Raw genomic sequence first — 22,736 nt, 5'->3', positions numbered from 1 at the left:
CAAAATGGCGGCGGGGGGCGAGGCCTAAAGGCAGCACCGGGGCCTGAGCCGGGAAAGGAGGAAGGGAAAACCCTGGGGGGGGGGGGGAAGGGGAGAAATAGAGCTGCCTTCCTTCCTTCCTCCCGTCCCTCCCTGCAACCCACCGGTGGGGAGCCTCTCCTTTCCGCTTCCCCCGCCCGCCGCTCTTTCCCCACGGCCGCGAGAAGCCGCCGGCGGCCTGGCCAGACTTGCCCATCCCCTCCCTCTCCCCGCCCAACCGCAGAAAATCATCGCTACAATTCATTTTCAAGAAATATCCGTAGTAAATTTTATCGTGGGCCTTTTTTTTCCCCCCCGTTTTCTTCTCCCCCCTCCCCTCCTCCGTGGGGTAGAGTTTTCGTCCTTTTTTTTTTTTTTTTTTGTGCCCGCTCTCTGCGGCTTTAGTTTTACAGGGAAGAGGCGATGCGAAGGGAAAAAGTAAAATGAATCGTAGACTTTTAAAAAGTTTTCTTTTCTGTATGTAGGTGCGAGTAATACATATTTTAAATAAATAAATAAAATAAAATCAAGAGAGTTGCCTCATCCTCTTCCCCCCCCCCAAAAAAATAAAATCCCACACATTTTCTTGGCTTTGTTGATATTGCAAATTTTCTATCCTGAAAACCCCCCCCCCTCCAATTCACCTAAAAGATAACCAAAGTTTATTTTGCATTTAATATGAATAATAATTTTACTATTAGTTCCTCCCCTGTCATTTTTATTGGTGTTACCAGCAAATGGGGGTAAGGGTCTTCCTGCTGTTTTGGAGATTTTTCTTACAGTATTGCCCTCTCCTGGGAAGAAAACAGGTAAATGGTGCAATTTTGAGAATAAAGGCTCAGATGTCCCAATTATGGCAGGCTCTAAATGGAGGGGAATCTTACAGTCTGACCAAAATGCATTTGGAGCACATAAGGCTTTTCCCTTCATCTTTTGGATTATTTTATTTCTTCCAGATATTGCTCATGAACCTCCAAAATGCAGAGAGAAGCTAGAAGCACATACAGGCAGATACAGTAAAGCGCGCTCAGCTGAGTGCACTGTTTAACCCACGGTTGGACACGCGTATTGGACGCGCTTTCACTATCCCTTGTACAATAAGGGGTTTAGCGCATCCAAAACCCCTCTCCCAAAACTAATAATGCTCATCACATGCAAATGCCTGTTGATGAGGCTATTAGTCATTCGCCCCAGATACAGAAAAAAAAATGTGTGCCTGACCCACACATTTTATGCTCAGAAATAAACACCTGCCCAAGAGCAGGCATTCATTTCTGAGCAACCTGAAAAAGTGTACAGAAAAGCAGAAAATACTGCATTTCTGTACATCATTCAACTTAATATCGTGGTGATGTTAAGTCGGAGGAACCAAAAGGTTAAAAAAAAAAAAAAGTGTGCCAGCGGGTCAGGTTAGGGAAACAGACACTCAATTTTACGAGCGTCCATTTTCCTAACCCGTGCAGCCATGGAAAACGGGCCCTCAATGTTGAGCGTCCGCTTTCCTAATGCACACTTAGCCACTTTTCCTGGGCGTGCGATACCATATTTAAATGAGGGGTCACCCTAAAAAGGAGGTGCTAGGGACAATGGCGTCTCCTTAGCAGCGGAAGCCCAGGACAGGTGGCTGTCCATGAGTTTAGGAAAACAGACGCTCGTAAAATTGAGGGGCGCGCTATTTTATTTATTTATTTATTTTTATTTATTTAAAATCTTTTCTATGCCGTCGTTAAGCTAGATGCCATCACAGCGGTTCACAATAAGGCACATAACTTCATGTTGCTTAAATGTGTTAAATTATATCAATTAAACAATTGCCATCAAATACTGTAAGATAGTTTCATATTAAATATTAATTGGTGGGTGTGATAAGTCGTGTCTATATCAGCTATAAGATACATTAATACTTAAATCTAGACTTTTGTTGTTGAAATAAAATAAAAATAAAATACACACAATTCGAGTAAGATGGTGTGTGTGTGTGTGGGAGTTCTGCTGACCGCATCCTACATTTCCCTGGATTCTACTCTCCATTCTCTTTGTGCTATGCTTGCTTAAATAGCCATGTTTTTAAACTTTTTCTGAATGTTTTGATGTCTCTTTGCATTCTGATTTCTAAAGGCATGGTGTTCCATATTATAGGTCCTGCTAGGGATGCCACCCTAACGCCACCTTTTTAGCGCAACCCCTGCATGGGTTAGGAAAATAGACTCTCATAAAATTGAGTGTCGGTTTTCCAAACCTGCCGACAGCCACCTCTCCTGGGCTTCTGCTGCTAAGGAAGGCGTTGGTGCCTCCTTCTTAGCATGACCCCAGGAGAAGTGGCTGGGCACGCATTAGGAAAGCAGTTGTTCAACACTGAGCGCCCATTTTCTGTATGGGTTTACTGTATCAGCCTGATAGTCTGAAACTTTTACATAAAAGACTAAGTTGTCTTTATTATTATTGCTATTGACAAAAACTAGGAAACTGCCAAACTATTTTGGAGAAGGTACTTGGGTTAAACTATAGGGTCAGTTCCACCCCTAGAACTTTGGACTTCTCCTTGGTGAACAGCAAGTATCAGGTTTTCCAAAATATGTAGAGCTGTAAAAGAAAACATTTGGCTGATATTCCTGCAGTTTTGGAAGAATCAAAACGTTATTCAGGTGGTGCTGAAAATAAAAGATACCTGGATCAGTCAGAAGGCCTGCATTCTCCACAAGGCTCACCCACTTAGATGAAGCAGTATCTTCTTCTCATCTTGGCCTGTACCCCTGCGTAAGTCTGGGTGTTCTTTGTGGCCTCATAGGATGGTCCACATCCCATTATTTCCTATGGAAGGAAACATGCTTTTTACATTTGTTTTTTTCCTCCCATGGAAAATCATGAGAGCTGGGCCATTCTAGGCTCTTTCCTTTTACTCTGTTTTATTCCACAGGCTAAAATTTAACAAATGTTTTATAATGACTTCTTTCCTTCCTTGGTACAGAAATTTGCACATGGTCATGATATTAAACGTTTTCTCTGGAGTTTGCTGGTGCCCACAGGTTCTAAGCAGTGAATTCCAGGAGTGGAATAATGAGTGCCCCAGTGGCTCATGGATAGCCTGGAGAAGGCTATCCATGAGCCACTGGGAGAAGACTTGGAAGCCAACTCAGGACCATGCTTAGTAGACACATAATTACTTGAAGTTTTACAGGTTTTTGCCTTACTCTCAAATAACCACCAACTAGTAGTTGTATAATTGTGGGTAAATGTAAGAGACTTGCATTCAGTGAGCAAGTGCTTAGTTTTCACTCACCCAAAGTAGCCATGAAGCTTAAAATGTGACTTCACATATTAAACTTTATTCTCCAGAAGAGGCCAAATTATCCAATCTCACTGCTTTGTTTTATTTTCCTAAGAACAAAGATATGCCATACAGGGTAAAACCAAAGGTCCATTAAGCTCAGCATCCTGTTTCCAACAGTGGCCGATTCAAGTCACAAGTATTTGGCAAGTACCCAAACATTAAATAAAGCTCAAATTACTATTGCTTATTAATTAATAGCAGTTTATGGATTTTTCCTCTAGGAATTTATCCAAACCTTTTTTAAACCCAGTTACACTAACTGTTTTAACCACATCCTCTGGCAATTAATTCCAGAGCTTATCTTGAGTTCTGAGTAAAAAATCATTTTCTTTGATTTGTTTTAAATGTGCCACTTGCTAACTTCATGGAGTGCCCCCTACTCCTTCTATTATCTGAGAGAGTAAATAACCAATTCACATTAACCTGTTCAAGTCCTTTCATGATTTTGTAGACCTCTATCATATCCCCACCTCTGTCGTCTCTACTCCAAACTGAACAGCCCTAACTTATTTAGCCTTTCCTCATAGGGGAGCTGTTCCATGCCCCCTATCATTTTGGTCGTCCTTCTCTGCACTTTCTCCAGTGCAACTATATCTTTTTTGAGATGCGGCAACTAGAATTGCACACAGTATTCAAGGTGCGGACTAACCATTGAGAGATACAGAGGCATTATGACATCCTCCGTTTTATTTGCCATTCCCTTCCTAATAATTTCTAACATTGTTTTTTGGGTTTTTTTGACTGCTGCAGCACACTGAGGTGACGAGTTCAATGTATTATCCACTATGATGCCTAGATCTTTTTCCTGGGTGGTAACTCCTAATATGGAATCTAACATCATGTATCTACAGCGTGGGTTATTTTTCCCTATATGCAACACCTTGCACTTGTCCACATTAAATTTCATCTGCCATTTGGACGCCCAATCTTCCAGTCTCACAAGGTCCTCCTGCAATTTATCACAATCCACTTGAGATTTAATTACTCTGTATAATTTTGTGTCATCCACAAATTTGATCACCTCACTCGTTGTACCCCTTTCCAGATCATTTATAAATATATTAAAAAGCCATGGTCCAAGTACAGATCCCTGAGGCACTCCACTTTTTTTTCCACTGTGAAAGACCATTTAATCCTATTCTGTTTCCTGTGTTTTAACCAGTTTGCAATCCACAGAAGGACATTGCCTCCTGTCCCATGCTGAGTAAAGCTGAGATGTGTAGTTATGTCAGCTGCACACCTTAAATCTGCACCTGTATTTTTTATTTTTTAATGCAAAACAAATTTGTATGCAAAACATAAAGGGCTGGATTTTAAAAAGGCCCGGTGGCACGCATAAACTTACACGTGTAAGTTCCGGGGCTTGCAAAAAGGGGCAGGGTGGGGGCGGTCCAGGGGCGGGGTCAGGGTCCTGGCACAGCGGACATATTTGCCACTGTGCTGGGGATCGCGTGCCGGCAGTTGGCCGGCGTGTGCAAAAGGTAAAAATAAATTTGGGGGTGGTTAGAGTAGGGCTGGGGGGGAAATGTTAGGGGAAGGAGTGGGAAGGTCAGGTTAGGGGGAAGGGAACAGGGGAAGGCAGCGTGGCTCGGCGTGCGCAAGGTGCACAATTGTGCACCCCCTTGCACGTGCCAACTTTTGATTTTATAACTTGCGCACGCAAGTTATAAAATCGGGTGTACAGATGATACTTTTATTTAACTTATTTTTAAAAAGATTTTTAGTCTCCTCTTTTGTTTGCATCAGTATGTCAGGGCCAAATCTGCCCTGTTTTCCATAGAACATATTCCAAGAAATGTTATTATTGCTTCTTTATGTAGAAACAGTAAAGCAATGCTTAGACTTGAAATCAAGTTCATCTCAAGAAAACAGCAAAAACATCAACCTGTAATCTCAAATCCCAGCTCCTAGTGGTTATATGCAAGTTTATTTCTATTTTTTTTTTCCTCAGATTTTTAGTAAAGTGAGCTCTTACTGGGGAATGTAAGTAAAAAGTGAATTGGGTTTAATGTGGTTGAGCTCATCTGCAGGTGACAAGACCCCACCAGTAGCACTTGCTGTGAAGCATAACAGTGGGACTGGGGCTAACCAAAATCCAACATTAAAGTGACATGATAGAATACACCTATCCAATGAAAGGATGGGGACTGATCAGATGATGCATTACATCAAAATATTGCCTAATTTCAGTAAAGGAAAAAAAATACTGCTTACTTTTGTTTATAATTTTCTGTGAGGCAGCTATTTTCTAACTTTATATCTGCTTCTCCTTGCATAAGAATGAATTGTTGTCATGCATTTGGGTTAGTTTCTCTGTGTATAATTTGCTATGTTTTTATATTGATCACTCTGACAGTTCATAAGCTGGGGCCCCTCCAAACTCAAGTTGTGCTCCAAAACCCAACTGTACTGATTTTTTTGGGACATTTAATGATTGATTTTGTTTGCTAGAGCCTGCTCTTGGTATCCCATAGAAAACTGCCCATTAACAACCTTAATTGAACATGAAAAACAAAAATTTGTTCTTATGGGAATATAAAAATTACAATTTTCTACGCGTTTTACAGAGGTAAACATGATTTTCTGCATAAAACCACCTGAAGAAATGCAAAGCTTTAGTGTGTGTAAAAGCATGTGCATTGTGTACCAGTGTGTGTACGTTTATCTGCTAGAAGTGCGTGTGTACTTTCAACCAGTGAGAAAGGGTGGAGGGGAGTGCCCGCATACGCTACTTTTAACTGGTGGGAACAGGGGCCTTCTCAGGGGAGTAATAAGTGCATTCAAGCTTCTTTTCCCTGTTGTTCTTGATGGCCTTACTCTTTTTTTATTTCCTTTTCATTAACGCCTTTTAATATTTATCCAATTCTTTTGAATTTTTTCACACTAATCTTATGTATTGATATTTTTATTTTGTGAACCACTTTGTTTGCTTTGAAAGGTAGTAGATCAAATTTAACTAACTAACCAACCAATGTATAGAAATTCTACAATTAGTTGATTCCAAAAAGCCACTTTTGTGTGTCCTTAAAGCTGGTTCCTTCTGCTAGAGACACAATGTTTCAGGCCTTGCATGGCTATATTGTATTACTTTGTCTTCCATGTATGTTATGCTAAGCATATAATGCTGTACTTGTCAATACTCTGGGAACAGGAAACATATCTTTCTTCTTCTGAAGATCCAAATTGAACTTCCAGCTTGATCTTGACTACAGTCGTTTAGTTGCTGCTACTACTACTAAATATTTTTATAGTTCTACTAGGCATTCACAGCACCACAAGGATACATACAATAGAGACAGTCCCTGCTCCATGGAGCTTATATTCTAGTTGTGTTAGTCAACTTGGACATTTGGAAATAAAAGTCAACAAATAAGCTGTAGGAAGGGTCATCTCTAGGCAGATTCACTGTTTTTATGATGGATCAGAAGGGGCAGGACAGCAACAAAGGCTGAGGGAAGCCCAGTTGTATGTGGGGGGAGCAAGAATGCTTATAAGGACTTCCCCCTCCCCCAGTGAAGAATAGGGAAGTATTCAGCAGTAACTCTGGTTATAGGCGTCTAACTTAATACATTTGTCACTAGCTTCGTTAGGTCAGGGCAGCATGAGCCTGGGATGTTGATGCTGTTGCTGCCTGAACGTGTAAGTAACATAGATGCTGCATTACAATAGGGTTGTGGGGGTGTTTGTTTTCAAATCTGTAAAAGAACAGTAAAGCAAAAAAAAAAAAAAATGTATGCATGTGTGTGTGTGTGGAGAGGGGAGGGAGTGCTGCAGAGGTTTTAGAAAATGTAATTTTTCCACAAACTCAATCTGTTAAGCATAATATAAAGCGGGAGGTGCTGCTCAACTCTGCAGAGTGTTAGGCTGAACAGGGCTTCCATATTTATTTATTAAAATATATGGATTGCTGGGGTGACGTCTCTGAGGGGAAAAGAGGAAAACTGTGAGAGCAGGGAGGAAGTACGGTAGAACTTAAGGCAAGAGCAGTCCCAAAGGAGACCTCTTTCCGGTTCTCAGTCAGGGAAGAGATAGCTTACCTGCAGCAGGTGCTCCCCAAGGATAGCAGGATGTCAGTCCTCCCGCACAGGTGGCGTCATCTGATGGAGCCCGGTATGGAAAACTTAGGTCAAACTTTCTAGAACTCTGACCGAGCCTCACTGAGCCTGCTCCGGCGTGCATTATACCACACGCCCATGGGGGGGGGGGGTCCCCTCCGTCTTTCTTTTTGTGCGGACCCAGTGGTCGTAGTCTCTTTGAGTCGTTTGCCTCTTTTTTTTTTTTCAGAGAAATCCTTTGCCTGGTCATTGAGGGGTCCCGTGGTTCGTCCCATAGTGTCCCTAGACAGATTTTTCGACCGATTTTGTAAGTTTCCTTTCACGGTCAGTTCCCTCGGGGGGAGGAACCATGTATGAAGGTGTCTCATGCAGTGTTATTTTCCTGTGGTAATAAAAAATGGCCACTGCAATTGTTCCCCCTACTCCGATTTTCTTGTTTCTTCTATACGGTCCATAAACAGTTCACTTTCTTTTTTTAAGGCAGCAGTTTGGACAATTAGTTGCTCCAATGTCATTTCCTGACCTCCATCAGGTTGTATTATATTGCAATATATATATATATATGGCATTTCTACTCATTCTCAAATTTCTTCCAGTGAAGACTGAGGTTTGCTAAGGTGATCTTGAATATCATTTTAAACATTCATCTAAATCTCTTATTAGATCTTCTTTGAAGTCGAACAGAGATGTATCCATCTTGGATTCAGCCAATTTGCTCTCTTCTTGCATTGTTTTTGTGGATTTCAAAGAATTTCCTTGCGTCTCTCCCCCCCAAAAAAAACAAAAAACAAATCAAGATTGGTAAGCCTACATTAACGTCCTCTTATGTAGGAAAAAAATATAAAAAATATTCGTCTTGAGATGTAAAAAATAACAATATTGTAGCTGACCCTGGGGAACACCACCCCTGTGCGACATCTCAGCCAGCAGACATCATTGGAATGTTTCCTCTGGTTATGATTCATTTACAGGACAAAACCCTACACTTGCCCCATGTTACTTCAGTGAAGAGTACATTTATCTGTGTGGGAACATTCCACCTGTTATGATTCCTCCCGTAGCTGTGCCACGGGAGGCCTCTCACCTTCTCTGGAGGCCGCTCCGAAGCTGGGGCCTCGCCTGAGTAATCATCCGGATCTTGCTCCACAGCCTGGGAGGCCTTCGGTGTCAGCAGGGCCTACCCGAGGCTTACTCCACTGCAGCCTGGATGCTCTGGTGTGGGCCACGCCCTTTTCTTAAGGGGCGGGCCCGTGGCTCCTCTCCACTCTTGTAGGGCCAGAGAGGTGTGGCCCATCTGGACTCCTCCCAGGCAGTGGCCTGCCGCTGGGGTATAAAAGCTCTTCTCCAGCACTCATGCATGGCCTTGCATTGGAGTTACTAGTCTCTGGAGGTCTCCTCTTCCAGCGCTCCGTCAGGCCTTCGTTCTTTGTTGCAGCTTGGTGTCCGGTGTCTTGCACGTTCCTGATGTTCCTTGATGTTAGTTCCTGTTGTTCCTGTCCCAGTCCTCGCTTCTGACTGCCGGTGTGCAGTACCTCGCTTCTGACTGCCGGTGTGTAGTACCTTGTCCCCTTCCTGCGCTGGTCCCGCTCCCGCGGATGTAGGACAGGGTGGTCCATGACCAAACCAATGGTACTGACTGTGTAGGGCGCCCTGAGGGACCATGCCAACGTCTGAACTTTCCAAATTCCTGAGTCTACGTCTACAGTCTATAGTTCCCGAGTCTTTGTCTTCAGTTCCTGAACCTTCGTTTGTTCTCGTCCTGCGCTGATTCCCTTCCCGCGGATGTAGGACAGGGTGGTCCGTGACCAGACCAGTGGTACTGGCTGTGTAGGGCGCCCTGAGGGACCGTGCTAATGTCTGAACCTTCCAAGTTCCTGAGTCTACGCCTACAGTCTATGGTTCCCGAGTCTTCGTCTTCTGTTCCTGAACCTCCATCTGCCCACGCCCTGAGTCCGGCCTGCTGCCTTTTGCCATCCCAGCGGCAGGTCCGAAAGGGCCGGGAACGGTTGGAGGACTGTTCATTACCAACATTCCATAGTTGGTTCCAGAGGCATGCAGGTCCGGCTCTTGCCACCCACGCTGTTACACGCTACACCTACCCTTGGCGCGGTCCTGATCCACCTGGGATTGTGCCAGGGGTCCAAGGGCACACTCCCTCCCTCTAAGGGGGACCACTCTCCCAGCGCTCCCCATAACACCACCCATGCGAAGAAAACTGACTCGTGCTGAATGACAGTTGTTGAATTGTAACAGTCTACCTTTAACCATTTAACCTAACAGTTTGCATATGCTTGTTAGAATAGCACTGCCACACATCTGATGAGCTGTGGCCAGGCATATGGAGAGGAAGTGGCAGAGGACACTGGGACACCCTCTGTAGAGGGAATTTTTCTGACAACAACAGAGGTAATTAACACCACCTTTGCGACTGTCAATGTCATGTGGCCAGGTGTGACTTGGTAAGTGAGCATTTTTTTTGCAGGGGTGGAGGAGGAGGAGGAGGAATGGACCACCTGAAAGATTCTAGACCACCTCCATACTGATGTTGGCAGGTCAAGAGCTGATATGGCTAAATGGGAATACTATACCAGCTCCAAGACCTGTCATTACTTTGAGACATCAAAAGCCAGAGTCAATTCACACAGACAAGATCAAACACCACAAAAAAGACCAGGCCAACTTCTCCACAGAGGAGCATTTTTCAGAGCCAGCCCACTGTATCAATGACCTTAGGATAAGAATAATCAGAGCATTGAAACAAGTCCAGGAACCAACAAAAAAGGACTCAAAGTCCTAAGTTTTCTATCACATTATAAGCCATAAAATTATAGTGCCTGTCACCTTCTGATCACCCATCAACCCCACCACCCTACTTCCCCCTTCCCCTTATCGCTGGAATGCCTTTTATGGTTCACTTATGGCAGCCACGCTACTTTATATTTCCTGGTAGTAAGCAAAGTTGCTTACCTGTAACAGGTGTTCTAGGACAGCAGGATGTTAGTCCTCACATGTGGGGTGACATCATTCAGATGGAGCCTGGCATGGAAAACTTTTGTCAAAGTTTCTAGAAACTTTGGCACACTGAGCATGCCCAGCATGCCACTAACCGTGCGTCCATGTGGGGTCCCTCTTCAGTCTCGTTACAGAGAAGTACGAAAAAATAAAATAAACACAGGAGAAACCCAACTCCACAGGGCAATGGGCAGATTTCCTGAGGTCTAATATCCTTCTGTCCTAGGAGAACACTTGTTACAGGTAAGCAACTTTGCTTTCTCCTAGGACAAGCAGGATGGTAGTCCTCACATGTGGGTGAATATCAAGCTACAGGCTGCTCCCAGCAACAACAATGACCAACAGACACTTAACTGTGTGCTAATAGGCACAAAAAAAAACATGGTGCTGTTGGCAACAGGGGGAGACAGCCTGAACCCAAACAAAGGGCCCGAAGCAGGGAGAGTTGGGTTTACAGCTGAAAGAGATTTTGAAGGATAGATTGGCCAAAGCTACTGTCATGTTGGCGATCCTTGTCCAAACAGTAGTGAACATCTAATGTGTGGAGAGAATTCCACATCACAGCTTTGCAGATGTCGGCAATGGGAACCGCTCGCAAGTGAGCTACCGAAACTGCCATGGCTCTCACAGAGTGAGCCTTGACATGGCATCCAAGCTGAAGGCCCACCTGCGCATGGTAGAAGGAAATACAATCTGCCAGCCAGTTTGACAAAGTTTGCTTGGTCACCACTGTGCGCTCAAAATAGAAACCTAAGGCCCTCTTGCAATCCAAACTATGCAGAACCCGTTTGCCCTGATGTGAATGAGGCCTCGGAAAGAAGATGGGCAGAATAATCGACTGATTGAGATGAAAATCATTTACTACCCCTACCATGGAAGAATTTTGTGTAGGGTGGATATGTCACCAACACCTGAAGCTCGTTATGCCTGTGTGCTGCAGTGACTGCAACCAGGAAAAGAACTTTCCAGGTCAGCTACTTCAGATCGCAGGAGTGCAGAGGCTCGAAAGGATTATGCATGAGCCAAGCTACTGCAACGATGAGATCCTGTGACACAATGGGAGGCCACGGACGGCGAGACCAATGGTTCTCTGTGCCCTCTAGGTGTCAATGCCCCTGATGCTGGAGTTGATGGATCAGTCATTGTGGTGCCAAAAATTTCTCCATCTTGTCCAGATCGGCACAACGGCCTTTGGGGGTCATCTGATCACAGAAAAAACACCCCCAGACGTCGAGCGATGCCTCCAGGCAGAGGATACAGACCTCATGTGGATCAGTAATGGACATGGTCCGCGGGCACTGGGGGCATCGGTGGAAACCAGATGACGCCATAAAAAATAGCCGATGAGTGGTCAATGGCCGGCAGCCACTGAGGAGCAACACACTGGAGATTGACCGCAAACAAGGGAAAAAATATAACTTACCACTGCCACTGACTGGGATACTGACTGGGAGAAAAGGGACCCAGCAAAGAAAGTCGAAAAAAAACCCAGAGAAAGCAAAAAACACTCTGAAAAATAGCAGAGCTCCACCAACCGCGAGGCAAACACTTCGCAGAAAAAAAGAGACTGAAAAGGGACCCCGCATGGACGTGCAGATAGTAACATGCTGAGCATGCTCAGTGTGCCAAAGTTTCTAGAAACTTTGGCAAAAGTTTTCCATGCTGGACTCCATTTGATGATGTCACCCACATGTGAGGCTACCATCCTGTTTGTCCTAGGAGAATCATCTTTTGCACTTTTACAAGTTTGGATAATAGAAGGACTAGGGGGCATTCCATGCAGTTAACAAGTAGCACATTTAAGACTAATCAAAGAAAATTATTTTTCACTCAACGCACAATTAAGCTCTGGAATTTGTTGCCAGAGGATGTGGTTAGTGCAGTTAGTGTAGCTGGGTTTAAAAAAGGTTTAGATAAGTTCTTGGAGGAGAAGTCCATTACCTGCTACTAATCAAGTTGACTTAGAAAATAGCCACTGCTATTAATTGCATCAGTAGCATGGGATCTACTTAGTGTTTGGGTACTTGCCAGGTACTTATAGCCTGGACTGGCCACTGTTGGAGACAGGATGCTGGGCTTGATGGACCCTTGGTCTGACCCAGCATGGCATGTTCTTATGCTCATTCAAACTCTGGCCTGAAAAGGATGATTTTAGCTCTCAAAAACTAGTCAAGAAACATATTATGTTAGTCCAATAAAAAGGCATCACTTGATATACAGTATACTTTTCTTGCTGTTAATCTTTCTGTGCATTATGGTGAGAGGCAGATCATGTAATAACTTTGGGGTCCCTCTTCTGTTCTAGGACAACTCCTAGACACAATCCTGCTTAGACCAAATCACAAGCATCGAAACACGCTTGTCAGTGGAAAGAAATTACTTTCATGGATGGAGAGAAGTCATGGCAGGGTTCGTTCTGTTTCCCTTTATTGCTCTAGTTATGCAAGTCCATTTCATTCACAAAATATCCAACAGTCTAAGAAAGGGGAATTTTCAAAAATGTTTTACAGGCGAACGACCAAGCTAGTTAAGTAACAATGAACTGGGATTAAGAATAACAAAAGACAGAATAAACAAGGGTCACTTAATATCGAAAGAGGATTAAATTCTGAATAAATAAACTTGTCCCTGTAGAATGCCATAACCTGATCACTTTAGGAAGAATATGCCCATAGGCATGGGGTTGTGTTGCATTGCAGCTGTACCATTTTATCAAGAGAATTCCAGGGAAGAGGCTGTTCTTCAATGTAGCAGAATCCAGCCAGCATGCAATGATCCTGGCTGCTGTGCACCCTCCTGCCTGCAGGGGCCCTCATTGAGCTGCAGTTTGAGATGTGCAGGCTTGCCTCCAAGGTACGTGAAACAGCCCTGCCACCCCTTCAAAGCCTGAGTCACCCACAGCTCAGTGCTTCTTCATTGAGTCGCTTCGGCTCCTTCCTGTGGCCACCAGAGTGCTTACCTTGTCTAGCTTCATGCTTGCTTGTTCCTTATATGTTAGTCTGTCTGTTTCCCTATCTCTCCTGTGAGCCTTCCAGCGGCCATCCTGCCTGCTCATTATCCCTGTCTCTTGTGTGGCTTCCCAGTGGCTGTGTTGCCTGTTTTCTGTCCTTCTTTGTCTGTTCCCTGTCTTGTCTCACATTCTCTTTCAGTTTTGCCCTGACCCTGTGTTTGCCTTGTTCTTGTTTGTGTCCCTCTGGTGTCTTCTCTTTCTGGCTCTTGCCTTGCCATGCACCCTGTTCCAGATTTGCCTTGCCTTGTTCTCTGATCTAGTCAGTCTCCTTGTCTGCCCTGTTTCCAGCTACCTGCTCTGCCCCTGACTCCTCACCTGCCCGGCATTTCCTTGCCCGCAGTTTGAGCTTTGACGCAGCCTCTGCTTGAACTCTGCCTGCCCTGACCACAGCTTGCCTTAGTCCCTGCCTTAATTTCAGCCTGCCTTGTCTCTGCCTGTGTCGCTGCTCCATGTACTGTGCCAGAGAAGTCCTGCAGGCCATCAGAACCTGAAGTTCCAACCCAAAGGAAAGGTGGATGGACAGGCAGAAGACCTGCCCTGCTCTGCTGGTGAACCTTGTGCTGCTCCTGTTGGGGGAAAGCAAATGTTGCTTACCTGTAACAGGTGTTCTCACAGGACAGCAGGATGTTAGTCCTCACATATGGGTGACATCACAGGATGGAGCCCCATCACGGAACACTTTTTGTCATTTAACGTTTTATTATTATAAATATCAACAATACATGTCAGTAACAGATGAACTGGAACATGAGCATAAGCATGAACATAAGCATAAGGCATCCGCAATACAGAATACACAAACATTGCAAACCGGTAATATAGCCTGCTATTAGGAGCCGACATGACATGACAAGATATACCCACCCGAACCCCTCTGGGTTTACTATTCCACTATTATCAGTATAGATGAAAAGGGTAGATGATTTGATGTTCCATAGTCCCGCTAGTTGATGTGCATTGTAGGAACACTTTTGTCAAAGTTTCTAGAACTTTGACTGGCACCTACCGGGCATGCCCAGCATGGCACTAAACCTGCAGCCAGCAGGGGTCCCCCTTCAGTCTTGTTTAAAGCTACAGGAAGTGCCGAAAAATAAAATAAGAAAACGTAACGAACCCAATACCGCGGGGTGGCGGGCGGGTTTGTGAGGACTAACATCCTGCTGTCCTGTGAGAACACCTGTTACAGGTAAGCAACATTTGCTTTCTCACAGGACAAGTTGGATGGTAGTCTTCACATATGGGTGAGTACTGAGCTGAGGATGTCAGAGAAATACACCAAATATACCCAAGATGTGCAATAGGCACAAGGACTGGGGTGGAATTTGGTAGAGGGCATCCTGAACCCTAACGGGCAGGCGGAAGGGTGTTGGTACATCAAGTTGTAAAAAGGTTGCGCAAGACAGACTGGCCGAAGATGGAATCTTGTCTTCCGGCCTTGTCTAAGCAATAATGGGCTGTAAAGATATGGAGGGAACTCCAGGTAACAGCCCTGCAAATGTCAGGAAGCGGCACCGATCGTAGGTGTGCTACTGAAGTCGCCATGGCCCTCACAGAGTGTGCTTTAACACGGTCTTGAAGTGGAATGCCTACTTGATAACAAAAGGATATGCAGTCCACTAACCAGGAGGAGAGAGTCTGCTTACCCACAGGCTGCCCCAATTTGATGGAATGGAAAGAGACAAACAATTGAGTGCTTTTCCTGTGGGCAGCTGTACGGTCTAGATAAAATGCTAGAGCATGTTTACAGTCAAGGGTATGCAGAGCCTGTTCTCCTGGATTGGAGTGGGGCCTGGGAAAGAAGGTAGGCAGTATAATGGATTGATTAATGTGAAACTCTGATGCTACCTTAGGTAAGAACTTAGGGTGAGTGCGGAGTACTGCCCGGTCCTGCAGAAGTTTAGTGTAAGGCGGATAGGTAACTAGGGCCTGTAACTCACTAACTCTGCAAGCAGATGTTATTGCCAAAAGAAAAATAATTTTCCATGTGAGATAGTGAAGATCACAGGATTGGAGAGACTCAAATGGTGGTTTCATGAGCCGCCCCAAAACCAGATTGAGGTCCCAAGAAGGGGCCGGAGGGTGTAGTAGAGCTTGAGGTGAAGTAAGCCCTTCAGAAAATGTGTTACGAGGGGTTGGACTGAAATAGGAACGTCCCCGATACCTTTATGGAAGGTGGCCACCTCACTGACATGCATTCTGATGGAGGAAGTTTTTAGACCTGATTCTGACAAGTACCAGAAATAGTCTAGGAACTTCATGGTGGAACAGGTAAAGGGATCAAGCGATTGAGAAGAACACCATAATTTAAACCTGTTCCATTTGTAAAGATAAGATTTTCTTGTGGAAGGCTTCCGTGAAGCAATCAGGACACGGGAAACTGGCTCTGAAAGGTTAAGTGGCTGAAGAATTAACCTTTCAACATCCAGACCATCAGGGACAAGGCCTGAAGATTGGGGTGGCGAAGGCACCCGTCGCTCTGAGTGATCAGAAGCGGGTCCTTTCCCAAGGGAATGTGCCTGCAAATGGAGAGGTCCTGAAGTATTGGAAACCACACTTGGCAAGGCCAGTGAGGTGCTATCAGAATCATGCTTCCCTTGTCCTGACATAACTTCACAAAAGTCTTCGAGAGAAGTGGAAGTGGAGGGAATGCATATAGGAGACTGGTTGCCCATGAGAGGGAGAACGCATCTCTTGGCTGAGAGTGTGGGCTGCGAGTGAGAGAGCAAACATTCTCCACTTTGTGGTTTTGAGGTGACGCAAAGAGGTCTATGTGAGGATAACCCCAATGTTGGAATATTGAGTCCGCCATTGTGGGGTCGAGGGACCACTTGTGAGGTTGAAAGGCGCGACTCAGCTTGTCTGCCAACACATTGTCCACTCCTGGCAAGTAGGTGGCCCTGAGGTACATCGAATGGAAGAGGGCCTCCGCCCATATCTGCGCAGCTTCCTGACACAGTAGGTAGGAGCCCGTCCCTCCCTGTTTGTTGATGTACCACATGGTCACCTGGTTGTCCGTCTGAATCAGGATGACCTGGTTGGAAAGGTGATCCTGAAATACCCTGAGAGCATATCTGATTGCTCGCAACTCCAGGAAATTGATTTGGTGTTTGGCTTCCTCTGGAGACCAAGCTCCTTATGTCTGCAAATTGGCGACATGAGCTCCCCAGCCGAGGTTGGAAGCATCGGTGTTGAGAATTATTTGAGGGTCTGGAACCTGGAAGGGTAGGCCTTGGAGGAGATTGATCTGATTTTTCCACCAGACTAGAGACTGACGAAGTGGGTCGGTGATGTGGACAATGGTCAATAGAGGTTAGATGGACTGAGTCCATTGTGACCTTAGCATCCACTGCATGACTCTCTTGGCCAAGCGGGCCTTTGGGGTAACCTGTACTGAGGACGCCATGTGTCCCAGCAGGATGAAGAAGTGGCATGCAGTCGAGCGGTGCTGAGACTGTAGTTGGTGTGCGAGAGAAATGAGAGTGAGAGCTCGCTGTTGAGGCAGAAATGCCCTTGCTTGAAGAGTGTCCAAGTCTGCCCCTATGAAGGACAAAGTTTGAGACGGAACTAAGCAGGATTTCTCGTAGTTGATGAGAATTCCTAGCGAAATCAGAGTGTGTAAGGTAAGATGTAGGGACGACAGAGCAGTTTGCTGAGTGGAAGCCCTGATCAACCAATCGTCTAGATAGGGGTAGTTGTGAACACCTTGAGTCCTGAGGAAGGCTGCTACTACTACGAGGCACTTGGTGAAGACTCATGCAGATGCCAGGCCGAATGGTAGCACTCGCTACTGATAGTGCTTGGGGCCTACCAGAAATTTCAGAAATTTGCGATGAGATGGAGTTATCGTAATGTGTGTGTATGCGTCCTGGAGATCTAGAGAGCAGAGCCAGTCTCCTCTTTGCAGAAGAGGAAGAAGGGAACCCAAGGTTACCATCTTGAACTTTTCTCGGTGGAGGTACTTGTTGAGGGCACGTAGGTCCAGAATTGGATGAACACCGCCTGATTTTTTGGGGATTAGAAAGTACCGGGAATAGAATCCTAGGCCTTGTTGGGAGTAGGGCACTGGTTCTATTGCTCTGGACTGGAGGAGGAGGGAGACCTCCTGTTCCAGGAGTGGTGAGTGGTCAGATGTTCCCCACGTCAGCAGAGGTGGGGAGTCCGGTGGGATGGAGAGAACGTTCAGGTGATAACCCTGACAGATTATGGCAAAGACCCACTAGTCTGAGGTGATTGTGTGCCACCTGTTGTGGAAATGGCATAATCAACCTCCCACTGGTATCTGAGGCAGTGGGGGCTGGCTGCTGCTCTCTATGCAGGAGTCAAAAACCGGAAGCAGGGCCCAGCTGAGGAGCTGCTTGCGGCTTTTGTTTCCGAGGTTGATGAGCTGGGCCTTTTGGAAAGGTCTCGTGGAACGAGTTCTAGGCGGTGGTGGATAGGACTTCTTTGGACGGAAGAATGACTTTTTAGTATCCTTCCTGAATGGCTGTTAGGAGGAATACTCAGAAGGCATCAGAGAGAGTTAGCGAAGGGTATCATGATGCTCCTTGAGTTCCGTCACTGTCCGTTGAATCTGTTCGCCAAACAGATTGTCTCCTATGCAGGGCAGATCAGACAATCTGTCTTGTACTTCAGGGCGCAAGTCCGAAGACTTAAGCTAGGCCCATCTTGCAGAAATAGCAGCTGTAGATACCCTGGAAGCGGTGTCGAAGATATCATAAGAGGATCTTATTTCATGCTTCCCTGCCTCAAAACTCTTGTGTACCAGGTTTGAAGCTGTTTCTGGAATTGCTGAGGCAGGGACTCTGCAAAGTCCTGTATCTGCTTGAATAAGACCCTATTATATTGGGTCATATAGAGCTGGTAAGTGGCGATCCGAGAGATGAGCATTGAACCCTGGAAGACACGCCGGCCAATGGCATCCAGGAATTTCTGCTCCTTACCTGGGGGGAAGGAGGAGTGGGGTTTTGAGCGTCGTGCCCTCTTTTGGGCAGATTCTACAACCACAGATTGGTGATCCAGCTGAGGTTTCTGGAACCCTGGGGCTGACTGTACCAAGTAAGTGGTATCTGCCTTTCGGTTGACTGGGGCTACAGAACCAGGGTGTTCCCAATTCTTTTTGAGAATATCCAAAAGAACCTGGTGAATAGGGATGGAGGTTATTTCCTTGGGAGCATCCCAGAATTGTAACAGCTCCATCATTTGGTGCCTATCATCTTGCTCAGTCTGCAATTGGAAGGGAACCAATTCAGACATTTCCTTCACAAAATTTATGAAGGAAAAGTCCTCTGGAGGAGAACACTTCCTACTTTCAGTAGGAGAAAGTGGAGATGGTAAATCATCGGTGTCTTGAGATGAATCATCAGTCCAGGTATCATAGGGATCAGCACTTGCTCCTCTAGGAACCTGACAAGGATGGGACAATGGTATTCCTGAAGGTCCCGGTCTAGGCTCTGAAGTCATCGAGGGAAGTACTGGAGGCACCGATGAAGGCATCGAGGGCACCGGTGCAGGCATCGAGGGCATCGATGGATGGATCGGTGGCGCCGATGAGCACATCGGCATCAATGGTTGAGGCAGTGGCAGGACTCCTGATGGAGGAATGCGGAACGGTGTTTCTCCTCCCAATGACAGGGTAAGCGGGGAAGGCACCGGACCCATTGGTGACCCAGGATCCATCGGTGGAAAAGCGGCTATAAGCGCTTCTACCTTCGAGAGCAGCGGTGCCAATGTTGCCGGAATAGGATCCATGGTCGGTTCCGCGACCGGCACCGATTTCCGTGCTGGGGGACCTTGGAGTCTGTGCATCGCCTTATCGATGGCCTTCTGAACCATCCGGTCGAGTTCTTAACGGAGACCTGGAGCAAGCAGCCCCGGCTCCGGAAGGGAAGAAGGAGGCAGAGGCATAGCCGGAGGGACCACCGTTAAAGGCGGAGTTGCGGCTTCCGATACCCGTCTGGGTGAGGGTTGCCTCGGTGACCCAGTCGCAGAAAGGGTTGATGGCATCTCGGAAGGTGGCGAGGTCGATGATTTTCCTTCATCGATGGTCCGAGACTTCCGGTGTCGATGCCGATGTTTCTCTCTATGATCCCCTCGGTCCTGAGGGGGAATAAAGGTAGTCGAAGGCCGAGAAGTCATTGACGCCGGATGGTCACCGGCCAGTGGCCGATACTGGCGTGAAGTGGACAGTGCCGGTTCAGACGAAGTCGATGCAATAGAAGGCGTCAGAGTTTGAGAACGGAAGAGAAGTTCCATTTTCTCCATTCTGGCCTTGCGACCTTTTGGTGTCATTAAGGCACATTTGGTGCAAGTCAGGACATCATGCTTGCACCCAAGACATGGTGCGAATAGAGTCCAGGCACCGATGGAACCCCGATGCCATGGCCTTTGAAAAATTGAGCTGCGGTGTGGTCGACGGCCAGTAGGCCGCGAGGGCCAAACTCGACGGGAATCGACCGAGAACGGGTAAAAAACTTACTGGAGTACCGCGGAGTAAAAAATTCGAAAGATGGACCCCTGTGGGGTATGAAAGTTTTTAGTAATTCCGTGAGGAAAATTCCTGTCAGGAATCTCTGTGGAGCTCCTTAACCCACGTAGCTACTGCTGCGCAGAAAAAAAGAAGATTGAAGGGGGACCCCTGCTGGCTGCAGGTTTAGTGCCATGCCGGGCATGCCCAGTAGGTGCCAAAGTTCTAGAAACTTTGACAAAAGTGTTCCATGATTGGGCTCCATCCTGTGATGTCACCCATATGTGAGGACTACCATCCTGCTTGTCCTGTGAGAATCCCCCTAACCGGCCTGCATAGCCATGTCACAACACATAAGCCGGATTTTAAAAGCCCGGTGCACGTAAATGTCGGTGTTTACATGTGTGGCTGGGCCTTGTGCGCGCCGCACGCATTTTCTAAAGGGTCCGGCCACGCACGTAAACACCGATACTGGCACAAATGCCGGGCCCTGAAAAAGGGGAGGGCAGGGGGCATGGTCTGGACAGGGAGGGATAGAGGCCGGCTGGGACAGTGGCCATTAGCTGTTCCGGGGAAGGGGAAGGAAGGTTAGGCAGGGGATTAGGGAACTGGGGAAGGCCCGATTGTATCACCGCACGTCATTTGCAAATATTTACACCTCCTGCGCGTGCTTCCCACACATGTGCTCAGATTGTAAAATCCAGCGCATGGCCACCAGATTTTATAACATGCACGCACATCTTTTAAAATCTACCCCTAAGTGACTTAGTTTCTAGAGGCTTTCTGACATCCTCAGCTGCAAACTTCCAAAGCATATTCCAGGCTTTTGTCTGGCTTTGGCATGCTTATCTCATAAATAGTAGTTCTGTAAAGTGGAAGTGAGAAAAGGTGAAGAGACAGGACTGACTTACCTATGCTTAGAGGCTGATGTAATAAAGCATGTTGATCTTAGCACGAGTTTCCCCCTGCAAAATTAGCCCTGGTGTTTAACGGGGGTTTTTTGCATGGAAAAAAAACCCATCGCCTGCAAGGATCCCCGAAGGGCAGCAAAGGGAGCCAGAAGCACTGCAGCCACAAGCAATGCAACAGAGGAGGCTAGGGAGGGGGAGGAGAAGGGCAGTAGATCCAGGGCTGGCAGGCAGCAACAGCATACAGAGGCATCGTGAGGCCTGTCCGACTGAAGCACAACAAAGTGGAGCAGTCCAACAAGGAAAGAGCAAGGTGCCATTTAAGTCATCGGAGGCAGTGAAGGGCATAGGCATTACTGCTGAGCTGTAGCTACTTGTCACCACTTCTCACTTAGCATTTCCCAGAGTGACCCTCTGCACGATCTCTTTAAACCCAGGCAACCTGGCACAGCTGCTCCTTTCTTAAAGGAAAGGAGCAACGGGGAAAAGCAACCCAAAAGGGAAGAGAGTTGCTTGGACTGGGCTCCTCTCCCCCTGCCCCAGGCTGTCTGGCTGTAGGGCAGGGCTCTCTGCCCCTCTGCTTCTGAGCAATATCCATTCTGCTTCTTCCCATTTTTATGGTGCCGTCACAGCCATCTCTGGAAAGTCCCGAAAGCAGTCACTGAAATCACCACTGGTGAGGATGCGTTAAAAGCCAGTCTATATATTTTTTTTTTATTTTGCCATGGAGCATGGTCTATTTTTTTTTTTACTCATGGTTCATTTGCATGCCATTAGTTTGCTGCATCCTCTGCTAATGCGATAAAAGAAAAAACATGCTAAAAAAAATACCATGGGCTTTATTATATTATCCCCTTAGAGACCTTGACCAGGCCTAATAACTTCAAATGTATACGAAGTGGAAATGCAGGCTTTGGCTCTGTAAAGTTGCAGCAGCAGATTTCCGCAGCAATAGGGCAAGAATCACTGGACTTTTATCCTAATTTAATTTTGTTTTTCTATTAAGATGTAGGCTTTATTTGCTGTTTTATATTTTGAACGTTATTTTGTAAACTGCCCCCGAGCAATATATTTTGTAGAGTGTGGTATATAAGACTTAATTAAAATAAAGTAAATAAAATGTAGAAACACAGGACATTGTAAGGTAAGCTGAAGCTCAGCTCAATATTAACAGTTCTATAAAATGAAAGTAAAATAAAAATAGAACTAAAACTCTTACAATCGATTTACGTTGCTGTTATGGGGCAAGGTTACGCTCACAGCCTATGGCAGGCTGCCACCAAGTCTTGTTTTGGAAAACCTGCTCGGCTCTGAAGATTGCAAGATATTACATCATGGTTGCCCTAGCTAGCACTGTTCATACAGTAGCTGTTGTGTTTCACTGATGACAGGAAGGCTGAGTACATCCAGTCACCTGGGAAAAGAAATGATCTGCTGGTTAATTGAACTGCACGTCAGAGTTTCTCTCTCATTCTGGCCTTAGGCATCGCCCTGTGCCCAACTTTTCCAAAGTGTAACCGAGTAACATAATTGTTTCTTTTCTCTGTCCACTTTAGCTTTTATGCATTCTGAATACCAGAAATGTCCTGGCCGGCCAGCAGTATAGAAATGTTTTTGTTTATATTTAACACTCATTTGATAAAAATGAGATTTTTTGTGGTTTCCTAGATATTTCCATAAACTTGTGTTCCAGTTTAGCAAAGATCCACTGCTCAGTTCAGGATCCTTTCTGCTTGGTTTATATCTGCTATATATTTGTTAGTTTCATAGTGTGTGCTCTAGACTTTGTACTATGAGAATAAATAACCCTTCTTTATTTATCAGCTTGGAGAATATGATAAACCTCTATCATATTCTCCAAGCTGAAGAGCCCTAACCTGTGCTACTGATGCAATTAATGGACTTCTCCTCCAAGAACTTATCCAAACCTTTTTTTGAA

The sequence above is a fragment of the Rhinatrema bivittatum genome, chromosome 11 (assembly GCF_901001135.1).
Source record: "Rhinatrema bivittatum chromosome 11, aRhiBiv1.1, whole genome shotgun sequence".
NCBI classification, from domain to species: domain Eukaryota; kingdom Metazoa; phylum Chordata; class Amphibia; order Gymnophiona; family Rhinatrematidae; genus Rhinatrema; species Rhinatrema bivittatum.
The sequence above is the reverse complement of the archived record's forward strand: the minus strand, read 5'-3'. Positions refer to the sequence as shown.